Here is a 13,917-nt window from a genome sequence, read left to right as displayed (position 1 = left end):
TAAAATGCAGTCATTAAAACTGCTTTTACAATGAGGATGAGAAATTTGAAGAATTACTTTGCTTAAAACAGTTCATTGTGTTTGAGATGCTAGCACAGGAAATTGGAAGGAAAATGTTGCAAATATCGATTCCGGGCCCGTTGAGTCACCCTATATAAAGGTGACAGGGTTGGAGCATGTGTTAATTTCTGGAAATTTCTTAATTTAGTTAATTCATTAATTAATTTCTTAGTTAATTTCTGCGCCACCCCACCGCGGGTGCCTTTAATGACAAAAGGCGCCATTAGCCCCCACCACGCCAGCTCGGGGGAGTCTTTCAAGGGCTCCCCCGAGCTGGCGTAGTGGCAGAAGGCGTGGCAGGTGCCTCATTGTCATTAAATGCACCCGCGGTGGCGGGCTCATTTAATGACAATAGGGTGCTGATACCCCCTATTCATATCATTACCTGTCATGGTCACAGGCCCCAGAACACAAACACCACACCATCTAGTGATGGGGGCAATGGTTCACTTGACTCACTTATGTCCCTTGGGGACCCATAAATACAGGGGCCCTAGCTGGACTCAGTCCTGGCGCCTTTGGCACCAGGCCCAGATAGAGATGTGAGCAGGAACACTTCATTTCATTGCAGCAGTGCTTTTACTTTATTTCAGTGCAGGAGTGCTTTTATTTTACAAGAATTTTCCAGGAGCTTAAAGCCTCTATTCCAGAAAACATCCTCATGTGCTGTCTCAATCAGTGTAGCTCCCTAGGTCTGGTCTTCATGTGCTGACTTATCGGGTGTGGCAGGCAGACTGAACCTGGTGGGCGTGGCTTCAGAAGCTCAGTTATGTAAGCTGCACCATCCTTAAGGCCGGTGCTTCGCGTTACTGTGCACTCACATGCAACGTGACGCTCACCGCCGCTTGGACCAGTTTACTTACCTTTGAAACCAGGCGTTCTCCTGCATACTCACCTCCAGGAAACTGGTGCTTCATCTGCAGACTCATCTCCCGACATCCAGTGATCTTGATCCTGACGCTGCAGCACTGCGTGCTGCATCCACAAACTCTGACCCTTTGAAGAAGAAGAAAGACTAGGTTAGAACATCCGTCCTAGGGCCGCGCTACATTTGAACCCTGCGCGCCCCCTAGTTAACAATTTACCAGCTACTGTACCACTACAGCTTCATTCCTCATTCCCTCCGGCTGCCGCCTCGAGCTCCACAGCTTCTGCCGTTCTGGCAACACCGCCTGCAAGGGAAGAAAGCAAAAGAACAAACATCAAAAGCAAAATGGACAGCAATACAAGACAACAAACTTTACAATACAACAAAAACAGACGAGAAAAGACAAAGGCAAACAGGAACACTTACCTGAAGTATAGTGGTTTAGTCGCAGCAGGACTGGACTAGCACGTGCAAGGGACCAGTGAAGGAACTCGGTCCAGATCATACAAGCGCCCCTGCTAGAAGCAGCAGGACGGAGTGCTCACCAAAACTAATCAACAGGTGAGCTTTCCAGGGACAGTGCATTCCACGGGTACCACGGTTTGGGAGAAGGGGTCTGGAAGGGCATCAGACGCACAAGCTGGCATACTCGCGCCCCCCATTCTCCATGCAGGAGCAGTTCCAAGCAGCATCACCTATTACCACCAGTCACCACATAAGAGCAGAGGGCGAAGTCGGACCCGAGCGACCTCACCCCAGGGAGGGCTGAAACTGTGCCCAAACACCTCCGCAGAGACCAGTTGAGCATAACAGAACGCGAAGCCTCTTCGAATCTCGGCCCGGGCATTATGGATACTTCTGAAATGGACCAGTTGGCCCGATTACTGGGAGAGTTACGGGCTGAAGTTCATGCCTCAAGACAGGAAACCAATGCCCTAAGGAGGGATCTAATTGTGAACCGGGAGCGGACAGATGAACTAGCAAGGCAAATACTCCAGGCACAGGCAGCCCAGGTTCCACTGCCGGGGTATGCCCCTCCTGCCGTGCCTCCACAGCCCACGCCAGTAGAGCTGGTTCTTCCAGTGGGGGTTCCCTTGGCCCCATCAGAACGCTTCACAGGCGATCCGAATGAGTACGCATCTTTATGAATCAATGTCGCCTACATTTCTTGTGCAGTCCTGGGGCATTCCAAACGATCAAGCGAGAGTGGCACTTGTATTTGGGAGGTAGTGCAGCGGACTGGTCAATATCCTTGGTAAACCAGGATGATCCCTTGCTTCATGATTTAGGAGGTTTCCAGCATAAAATGGAGAAAATATTTGCACGGCATACTCAAGGACGGGCTCTGGACAATTAAATGTTATCACTACGGCAGGGTAATCAAGACCTACTAACATATATCACTTCCTTCAATCGTCTGATAGCACAAACTAACTGGCCCAAGGAGAAAAGAACTATGCTCTTTTACCAAGGCTTGCGAGGGGAACTTAAGGATGTATTAGCCCAAGTAGTAAATCCCCTGGAAAGATGTGCTGAATACATCGACCTGACAGTGCAGCTCGATCACAGATTGCAGGATCGGAATATGGATTGGGCCAAGGCCGAGGGGTGGTCGGTCTATGTGCGACCCCGTGAGAATCAAACCAAATCCCACGATCCATCGGAGCCAATGCAAATTGGAGGCTTGCAGAGCCCACTCACCAAAGCAGAAAGGTGGTAAGGCAGGTCACCATCTCTGAGAATGCCCGGTGAAACTACCCAGGAAAGCAGTTGGAGCAACTGACAAGGGTGAAGAAGAAGAACAGGACCCGGGAAACTCTAATGCCCGGCAAGCGTAGGCGTCCACTTGTCGAGCGGTGAAAAGGAACCTATACAGACCTCACATCTAGTCATCCCTGTGCTCCTGGTAAACCACAAGCAACCATCGAAAATACATGCCTTGAAGGCATACATTGACAGTTTGGCTGTGGGAAATTACATGGACCAAGATCTGGCTACCCGGATAGGCCTTCCTCACCGACAGAAGCAGGTTTCAGAAAACGTCACCGCATTTGATGGATCTCTGCTATCATCTGGCCCAGTGACGCATTACACTGAGAAGGTCACGCTTCTGTGTCAGGAAGGTCACCAAGAGGACATCACCTTCGATCTCATCGGTGCTCCTCAGTTACCGATGATATTGGGAATGCCCTGGCTGGAGATCCACAATCCCAGAATTGACTGGCATAAACGAGTTCTGACCTTTCCCCAAGACTGTGCCGACACCTGTTATAGCAAGGGATTCTCATTAAAAGGTCTTAACAACCCAGGTTCGCCAAAGAAAGAAACCATACTGCGCCTCACCAGTTCACTACCACCTGAATACCTGGATTACCAAGATGTCTTTCAAAAAGAGCAAGCGAACACCCTACCTCCGCACAGACCGTATGACTGCCAAATTGATCTGGTACCTGGAGCTCAAGTTCCCTGCAGTCGGATTTACGCCCTAACAGAACAGGAAAACCAGCATCTAAAAACCTACCTCGATCACTATCTGGCAAATGGCTTCATTCGTCCGTCCAAGTCCCATGCATCCTTGCTCCTCTTTTTTGTGCCTAAAAAGGAGGGAGACCTGAGAAATTGCATTGACCACAGAGGACTTAACCAGATCACCGTAAAAAACTGGTACCCGTTACCGCTTTTCCCCGAGCTCTTGGATCAAGTCAAAAACGCTCAGATATATACAAAACTAGACTTACGAGGGGCCTACCATCTAGTAAGAGTCAAAAAAGGAGACGAGTGGAAGACGGCATTTTGCACGAAATATGGCCTTTATGAATATCAGATTATGCCCTTTGGACTATGTGATGCCCCAGCGGCGTTCCAATTTTTCATGAATGACGTGCTCCGCGAATTGTTGGACGTCTGCGCTCTTGCCTATATTGATGACATTCTTATCTATTCGACCACCAAGGAGGACCACGTCAACCATGTCTGGGCAGTTTTGGAGAAACTGCGGCAACACCGGCTATTTGCCAAAATGGAGAAATGCTTCTTTCATGTGACAGAGGTAGAATACCTTGGCTTTATTCTCACACCAAGGGGCGTATGCGTGGACACACGCAAGGTAGACGCTATCCTTACCTGGCCCTCACCGACATCCATAAAGGGAGTAGAGTGTACTCGGGTTCCCCAACTTTTATCGCCAGTTCATTCCCAGGTTCTCCCAGATCATCCACCCAATCACCTCTTTACTACGGAAAAATAAACAATTTAATTGGTCCTCAGAGGCAGAGAAAGCCTTCCAGGAGCTAAAACAAGCATTTACCACAGCACCAATTCTACGGCATCCTCGACCAGAACTACCATACATGGTCGAAAATGATGCTTCCAACATAGCAATGGGAGCAGTCCTGTCACAACGAGAACCCGAAACAGGTCAGTTGCATCCCGTGGCATTCTGGTCTCGCAGGTTTTCAGCCCCTGAATTGAATTATGCAATCACTGATAAAGAACTGATAGCAATTAAGGCAGCGTTCAAAGCCTGCAGACATTATCTTCTTGGAGCTAGACATACAGTCACCGTCATCACAGATCATCGCAATCTACAATATCTGAAGACCGCTAAAGCGCAATCATCACGCCAACTCTGCTGGGCTCTCTTCTTTGTGGAATACGACTTCTTCATCACCTATAGACCCGGAGTACGCTATGGAAAAGCAGACGCCCTGTCTCAGGATGAGTGAAGGAGAAGAGGCATTCACTACACCAGACCCCGTGGCCATCAACTCGGAAGGACGAATCCAAGGCATGATTGTCGCAACCACCACTCTAGACAACTTAAAATCTGACCTGCAACACTTGATGAGTCCACCAGCGCAACAGAAATGGCTAGGGAAAGGAGACCGGTATACGATCGTGGACAACCTACCATACTACCAAGGTCGATTGTACATCCCGGATAAGAAATTACAGAATCAAATCATCGCAATCTATCATGATTCATTAGTAGAAGGGCATCCGGGAATAGCCAAAACCCTAGCTAAAATCAAGAAAAATTACTGGTGGCCAACTTGGTGAAAGGACATTGTCCAGTTCACGCAACCTGTGGCCCCTGTGCACAACACAAGTCCCAAAAACAAAGTCCTGCAGGTCTGCTACGTCCTTTAGAAGTACCCCCAGCACCTTGGCATACGCTATCAATGGATTTTATTACAGCCCTTCCCTCCTGTAATGGATACAATACCATCTTATTCATCGTAGATCTGTTTTCCAAAATGGCCCACTTTATTCCCCTGAAAGGTCTCCCAACTGCTTCTACTCTGGCTACCTGTTTTAGAACAGATTGTCCGGTTACACAGATCCCATCAATATTGATATCAGACCGAGGAACTCAGTTTTTCTCTGCATTCTGGAAAAGGTGTTGTAAAATTGCCAAAATCGACCTCCGGTTATCTACAAGCCATCACCACCAAACCGATGGCCAGACCAAATGGACTAACTAGACCCTCGAGCAATACATAAGGAGTATGCTGCAACAAACCGAGGATACCTGGAAGGACATACTTTGGTTAGCAGAATACGCATATAACAACTCCATTCACACCAGTACGGGACAAAACCCATTCTACAGAGTGTACAGTCGACATCCATGGACATCCGTTTCCACCCCACTCGAATAATTAGAAATGACCGCTGTAACGACCTTACACAAAACCATCACCCAGGTTCTTAAGGAAGCAGCAGAGCATCTTGCCAGAGCCAAAGAGAAACAGAAGCAGTTTGCGGATCGACACCGAAGGGAAGCTCCCAACTACCAAGTCGGAGACAAGGCTTGGTTAGCATCCAAAAACATCCCCCTGAAAGGATCACGGGCGTTCTGTCCCAGATATCTGGGATCCTACACTATCAAGGCTGTGATCAACCCTGCTGCCATGAAATTAGAATTACCAGCCCACATGTGGATCCACCCAGTGTTTCATGTCTCCCTCCTAAAACCATTGAGACCAGGTACGCAGATCAATACTCCACCGGATCCCGAAATAGTTGAAGGAGAACCAGAATTCAAAGTCAAAAGTATCCTAGACTCCAAGATTCTCCGGTCCAAGTTATACTACCTCATAGACTGGAAAGATTATGGACCCCCAAGATCGGACCTGGGAACCCAGTGAGCATGTCCACGCTCCACGATTAATCAGGCAGTTCCACCTCAATAACCCCACTAAACCAGGGCCAGGGGGGAAACCATCCATGAGAGGGGCCTTGAGGGGGAGTGCTGTCATGGCCACAGGCCCCAGAACACAAAAACCACACCATCTATTGATGGGGGCAATGGATCACTTGACTCACTTATGCCCCTTTGGGACCCATAAACACAGAGGTCCTGGCTTTGGCGCCAGGCTCATATAGACATGTGAGCAGGAACACTTTATTTCAGTGCAGGAGTGCTTTTACTTTAATCAGTGCAGGAGTGCTTTTATTTTACAAGAACTTTCCAGGAGCTGAACGCCTTTATTCCAGAGAACATCCTCATGTGCTGACTCATCGGGTGTGGCTCCCTAGGCCTGCTCTTCATGTGCTGACTCATTGGGTGTGGCAGCAGGCTGAACCTGGTGGGCGTGGCTTAAGAAGTTCAGCTATATAAGCTGCTCCATCCTTAAGGCCGGTGCTTCGCGTTACTGTGCACTCGCATGCAATGTGACGCTCACCGCCGCTTGGACCAGTTTACTTACCTTTGAAACCAGGCATTCTCCTGCATAATCACCTCCAGGAAACCGGTACTTCATCGCTTCATCTGCAGACTCATCTCCTGACATCCAGTGATCTTGATCCCGATGCCGCAGCACCGCGCTCCACATCCACGAACTCGGACCCTGTGAAGAAGAAGAAAGTCAAGGTTAGACCATCCGTCCTAGAGCCGCACCGCATTTGAACCCGCACGCCCCCTAGTTAACAAGTTACCAGCTACTGTACCGCTGCAGCTTTGTTCCTCGTTCTCTCCGGCTGACGCTTCGAGCTCCGCAGCTTCTGCCGGGCCGGCAACATCACCTACAAGGCAAGAAAGCAAAAGAGCAAACATCAAAAGCGGATCGGACAGCAATACAAGACGACAAACTTTACAATACAACAAAAACCGACGAGGAAAGACAAAAGCAAACAGGAACACTTACCTGAAGTATAGTGATTTTGTCGCAGCGGAACTGGACTACCACATGCAAGGGACCAGTGAAGGAACTCGGTCCAGATCATACAAGCGCCCCTGCTAGAAGCAGCAGAATAGAGTGCTCGCCAAAACTAATCAACAGGTGAGCTTTCCAGGGACTGCGCATCCCACAGGTACCACGGATTGGGAGAAGGGGTGTGTAAGTGGATCAGGCACACATGCTGGCATACTCACGTCCCCTATTCTCCACGCAGGAGCAGTTCTGAGCAGCATCACCTATTACCACCAGTCACCACATAAGCGCAGAGGGAGAAGTCGGACCCGAGTGACCTCAACCCTGGGAGGGCTGCAACCGTGCCCCAACGCCTCCGCAGAGACCAGGTGAGCGTAACATTACCTCCTCGTCGGAGCAAGGAGGTTAAAAAAAACAACTAAAGTGGCCGATACTGGCCCTGCCGCCCTTGCGCCCCGCCCCCTGTTAACCAGGGGCGCGCGGGGGGCAAAGAGGGGTGCCAATTCACTCGGGGCGCTGCTGCCCTTAAGGCCGGCCCTGTACCTTACCTTGTACCCAGTGTTTCAGTATTGATTACAGTGATGTAATCAACACTGAAAAGAGACTCCCGCTCACCGAAGCGGCATGTAGCAGCATCCAGGGTAAGTTAGTTTTCCCTTTAAAAAAATAAAATAAATGCGGGGTCGCGTGTGCTAAACGCAGCTTGGGTGCTCCAGAAGAGCATGTGGAGGAAAGTGAGGGACAGGATATAGGGTGTGCAGCACTCTGGAAGCTCAGAATGCGTGCTTAAACCGGTGAATTCAGCCCTCTTTCCGAGCGACCTGGTTGTCTAGCGCCTCTGCGGAGCGTGCTAATGCGCATGACATAATTTGGAAAAGGTATACTGTATATATAGTCTGCTTGAGAGATGAGAGGGACCACATTCCTTGTCAACCTACCACTTCACTCACAGTGCTGCACCTGTAGCCACACCCCAGCGCTCATACCACGCCCACGCCGGTGGCGGTTTCGCAGATTGCATGTTCCCCTTCTCCTGCATTGCTTATGGGTTGGCATTTCTAGGAGCAACGACACTTTAGGGTTGGAAGGAGAGTGTGCTGAAGCACAGGTTATGCGGGATTGGATATTCCGGACGGGGTGAATAGCTGTTCCAATAGCCGGATGCTAACAAGAACAGAATCAGCCAATCAGTGCAGCTGAAGGCAGACCATCATGCTTATTTATCTTGCCGTGGCTTTGATGTTTTCCAGTCAGGGGGGCAGCAAAGCTGTCAACTGACACGCGACTCGCGGTCTGGCCCACAATAAAACAAACAACCCCCGAGGCCCGAAGGAATGGGGAACCCCACGAGCAGGGCAAGCTGAGAAACAAGGCAATTACGTTCCTGCAGTGAGACTCACTGTAGACACGTAGCCGATACTCAATGAGTGAGTATCGTTTTAGATGCAAAGCGATCCTTTCAAATGCTACACTTGTTTTACTGAGGTCAGCTTCTGCCAAACAGTCAGAGAGCTGTGAACTCTGATAAATGTGCAGATTTCACGGCCCAGAATACAAAAAGCAAACAAAAAAAAACACGTGCAAAATGCCTCATAGGCACAAAAGTTATTGGTGGGGCTGTGTTCAAAATCAAGTTTATTTCTGAAAATAAATCATGCACTGGGGAGACAGATATACAAGTGTTTGCATCGGGTGTATTGTATTCCCAGATAATTGTGTTTGCTCCATCATTACACATATTACTCAATGATGTTTCAATCTGTGAAAAAAGTCCCTGATAGTGAATACATTCTCGGCACAGTTTTGCCCAAGACCACAAGGCGCTCAGTGCCATCCCACCACTTCTGAATGCCTATCAATGGGTAATCCCAAAAGTAGAAGGCACAACGCACTTCAGCAGAGTGATGCAACGAAGATAGTGTTTGTCTGTCCAACTTGGCACACATCACCGTCAACTAAGGAACTGTACGGTGGCAAATGCACTTATCTACACAAGTAGTACAAAAAGAGAATTTAAAGTGAACTGTGATTGTTTCTAATTATAAGGCAATTGTCCTAAATGTAGGGGTTCACAGCATATTTTGACCTTTTGGTAAGGAGGGTGGATGATTATGTAAATTTGTATAGTGCGGGAAACAACGCACAAGATCTGCACACTGATACCTGCGGGCTTCGGCGCCTTACAAATCCAAATCAAATCAAGTGACCCTCAAGCCCACCATGAAAAGCGGGCCTCTATGGGGTAGTTATCTCGGTTAAATAACACATGGAACCTATTTCTCTGTATTTCCATGAGAACTGATCAATATAAGAGGCCAATGCCCACAGCCTTGGTCTGGAGGTCTCTGACCAGAGCTGGCTCAAGGTGCGATCAAGCTGCGCGATCACTCAAGTGCGCGCCATGCCCCTAAAGGGTGCCACCAGCTCACACAATGTAAAGTGTCACGCTTTACATTGTGCGAGGCAGCGGCGCCCTTTATCTGACACTGTCACTGATAGAAAGTCATTGACTGACACTTTACATGACACTGAGAAACAGCTCACACAGGGCGCTGGTAGACCCGAGACCAGCACTGCCTCTGACTAAAGCCCCACACAATGGGCCCGGGGTTTGTTCTACTAAATTAAGAAATGTATCTTTTTACCCTTTCCCGCCTCATTCTGAGTCTATCACAAAGCACATCTGCTGGAGTGGGACCTGGCCCAGACAGGAAGGGAAATCTCCTGCGCTGTTTATTCAGGGAAAACGTATGTCTCTTTTTGAAGTTCGCGGTCTAATGGCTTCTATTGCATTATTGTTATGATTTGGGGGAGCTAAAGAGCCGTGAGCTCTCCATGGAGGAAGGAAAGGGCCCATTAAGAAAAACAATCAAAGCACAAGGCGTTTGAAAGCACGCTTAAAACATCAAAAACCATCCTGAGCGGTGACCTCATGTTCTACAAGATCTAAGTACATCGAGTGCGGAGAACATTGCCGCAGTGGGTACATCCAAAGAAATGCGTTTTTACAGAGAGCCCATTTAAAAAATCATAACCACGCGTGGAACGTGGCACGGCCTGATGAAACCATACAGTATTGGATGGAAATGCTTGAGCTGTCATAACTAGTAAGAATTCCTTTCAGTAGCAATCCGGTTTATGCCATCACAGAAGTGGGTCAACCATATGTAAATCAGTCCTAGAGCCCCATCATGAGTTGGGCCTTAGCCCTTAAATTCGGAGGGAACGCTATTACTGCCACATTTAAGGGTTGGCCCAATCACGAGTCGGGCGGTAACTGGGAGTTTTACCTCCAGCTTTTTGTTGCGTTTTGAGCAGCCAAAATGTAAGTGAAAAGCTGTGTTTTGGACGGTTTGATTGAAATGGAAATGTCTGCACGTGTAATGACCAGCAAAGAGCCTCCGTTTCTGCATCTTCCTTCTGTTGCAGCCATGCACAGAGGATCGTCGGATATTTCCTTAATCTCAGGACAGAGCCAGCCTGTTGATAACAGCAAGGTGTTCAAAAACATGGGAGGAAAGTAGAAGAATGCATGTTTTCTGGTCTTCGACTTCTTGAATTCCAGTCTGGTGATATCTTGTCTCCTGGTGTTTTATTGACTTCCTGAAATTGTGATCTTTTTAACCAAAAATGATTGAGTTTTTAACATTATAGCATTGTAGGAGATGCAGGCAGTCTTGAAGGTGATGTGAGCTTACAGGTGTAAACAATTTAGTTTCTTGAGAGTGGGGATATGTGCTTGAATTTCTTCAATCATGTTTCATTGTTTGCTGCTTTGCTGGGCGCTGGACCTGAAACTAGAAGAGAAGTGGCCTAAAGAAACGGTGGCAGCGCGCAAAGTGGAGCTTCATCGCGGACCAAAAGACTTAAAGAAATAAAGCCCAGAAAGACCGATGGTGGCAGTCAAATCTGTTGCTGCTCTACGGGAAAGTGGGTAAACAGCGTTCCTACACTCAACGTGAAAAAACAGATACAGACAAGGAAGGATACAGACAAAGAAGAGACGGTAAGCCCGCATAAACAAAAACCTGTTGGAGCATGAAAAGGGTGATTGCAAAGCTGGAAACAGTTTATTCTGTTGTGACTGGGGTGCCAGCTTCTAACGAGCCAAACGCAGGAACATTCCAACAATTACACTGCCCTCCAAGCAGAAAAAGGGCAATAACCCATCTCTGAGCACACTGTACACCGTTATTGTTATTATTGCAATAAATGTTCAGAGCGAGCGGGAGTAAACTCCTTTGATTCCGTTCATCTCTAGTATAGAGATTTGGCATGCTTACGGTGGAGAGGATCTCCAACTGCCTGATTGAGGCACAGTGCGGGGTATAGAGGAAGTTTGCCATAAACCTCATAAAAAACTATCCAGTGCATCCAGGGGGAATATGTTAAGAAGTGACTGATTTAAAACCATTCACTAAGAACCCCAAACAGCGTTTGCACTTTTGGAAGCTAAAATGAAACTACACAGCACGAAAGGTATGGAGGGAGAAGGGGATGGGTCATACCTAAGTGGAAGCCATGAAACAGATATCTCCGTAAATCCACATACTCAGGAAAACCCAAACCTAAATACTCCCCAACAAATTCAAGTACTAATACAGGCAGAATAATTACCTGGCCATTTGGTGGACAGTCACAAACAGAAGAACCCAAGTGCTGTAATAACAAACAAATGGAAACAGGGTCTTGAGTACACAACAACAACAAAAAGAATCCAACAAAAAATAGAAAATCACTTTAGGAGAAAAAGACATAAAAGTCATAGTGATGCCGAAGGAGAATAACTTATTTTCTGGGAAAATCAGAGGCAACCTCAAACCCCATCCTCTAGCATGGAAATGTTCATATCACCTGCAAAAGTGGGGAATGAAATCACCATATTAAACGAGGGGGAAAAGGTAGTAGCACCATTGCATCAAAATACACAGTCACCTGAAAACACAGGACAAACTTCAGATGAACAAAGAGATATAGCCCATCACGAAGACGCCAAAACAAAAACAGATCCAAACACAGAAACATTGAAGCCTTAAATTTTGTTCTCAATTCAGTGGTATCAGTTTTTGAAATGCTAAAAATGGATGTACAAGCACAACATGGGACACTCTTAGAGATGACATAAGAAATTGCACTCTGTGATTCATCTTTAGTAGGTCTGGTGGCTGCAACTAACACAAACTTCACCCTGCCGCTCTGGGATCTAAACCTGGAAATGGTAAAACAAGGACTTGATATTTCCTCTATACAACAAAGCCTGAAGGAAAAAAATGACATGGAAATACAAAATAACAAACTACTGGAAGAGGTTCTTTCTTTACTGAAAGAAAATTGGAAACCAAGCCAAGCAGAAAGAACTGTAGAAAAATCCAAGAATACTCATTAGATGATACACCGCTTTCAGATTCGGTGCTGGAAGAATTTCGAAGGCTCGCAAATGTAGTAGAAGGAGAAATGGAAATTGAAGAGGGTGTTCAAAAAATGCAAACAGAAAAGGCAAACGGGAAACAATTGGAGAATATCCCAGACTGGCAGCATCCCTGTGATCAGACCTCAAGAGGCAGGAGGAAAATGAGGAAACGTCTTGCACGAAGAGAGAGGTCAAAGTCAGTACACCATAAAACAAAGAAAAACCGAAAGAAAGGGCTGAAAGACAACAAAAGTGGAAACGCAAAGGAAAGAGCAAACCCTCAGACAAACCTTAAAACCTCTGGAAAGAGCGATAAACAGGAAAGCTCAACACGTAACATCAAAGATCCACAAACTCCCTTGGGAAAAAATAAGATTAGCCAAGAGAAGAGTAACAAGAAGCAAACCAAAAAGAACCTTGAAAAGATCAAAACTGGAAACAGCAATAAAACAGAAGAATCTGTAGCAATTACAAAAGCAAGTATCGGTCTGCAAACCAAGGATGAGGTAGAGGCGAGCAACAGTTCAAGGACAAAAAACAGAGGAGAATACTTTGAAAGATCAACCAAAGTTAGGAAAACCACAAACCAGGAAAGAACTGGACGGTGCTGTTCTGTTCTTGATGGTCATGCAGATTAAGATACCCCCGTCCCCAAGTACTACACTGATAGAAAATAATTCACTACCAATGCAATCTTTGAGGCCACATGTGTAGAGTGCTGAAAATCTGGAACCAGGAACACTGGAAGGACCCCCTGGCCACTGTAAAGCAATGAATGATTAGGTCAAACAGTAGCAATGGGTGGCAGTTCAAAATACCAAACCAATGTGTTAAGGCTTACCCAAATGAGCTGGCCAGAAAGCCTTGAAGGGATAGTTAGAGTAGGAGGGGCCGATGGCAGCACTCTGGATGGAAAAACACCTGACCCGAACAGGCAGTACAGTGGATGATCCTTGAGCAATCCAATTAACAATCCAAGGTCAGTAGCCAGAAGAAACACACCAAAGTCCAAAGTTCAAAATCCAAATAGCAAAGCCAAAGGTCGTAGTACCGGAGGACAACAGTTCAACTTAACAGCAGGGAAGAGCAATCCAATCCATAGAACGTTCCGTAGTCATGAAATCCAAAATTCCAAAGTGATCAAAAACGCCGTGCAGCACTCCAATGAAGCAGCTGTGAAGCGTTCACTTCGTGTTTCCCTTGCCCTTTTGACTGTGTGGAATGGTCACGTGACACGAGTCACAAGGCAACGTGGAATCGCGTCACGTGACCCTCGTTGTGAAGGAAGACAGTCGCCGGCGTAAGGTCACATGACCGGAGGCACTTTGTGTGTTCATGTCGTAGCGCCGACGTAAGTTCGTAGAATGTCTCCGTGCGCTCGTAGACCAGCGCTGCTTGGGATGTAAGCGCCAAGGTAAATGCCA

This window comes from Ambystoma mexicanum, chromosome 13, assembly GCF_040938575.1.
Source record: "Ambystoma mexicanum isolate Mex_15411 chromosome 13, UKY_AmexF1_1, whole genome shotgun sequence".
NCBI classification, from domain to species: Eukaryota; Metazoa; Chordata; class Amphibia; order Caudata; family Ambystomatidae; genus Ambystoma; species Ambystoma mexicanum.
The sequence above is the reverse complement of the archived record's forward strand: the minus strand, read 5'-3'. Positions refer to the sequence as shown.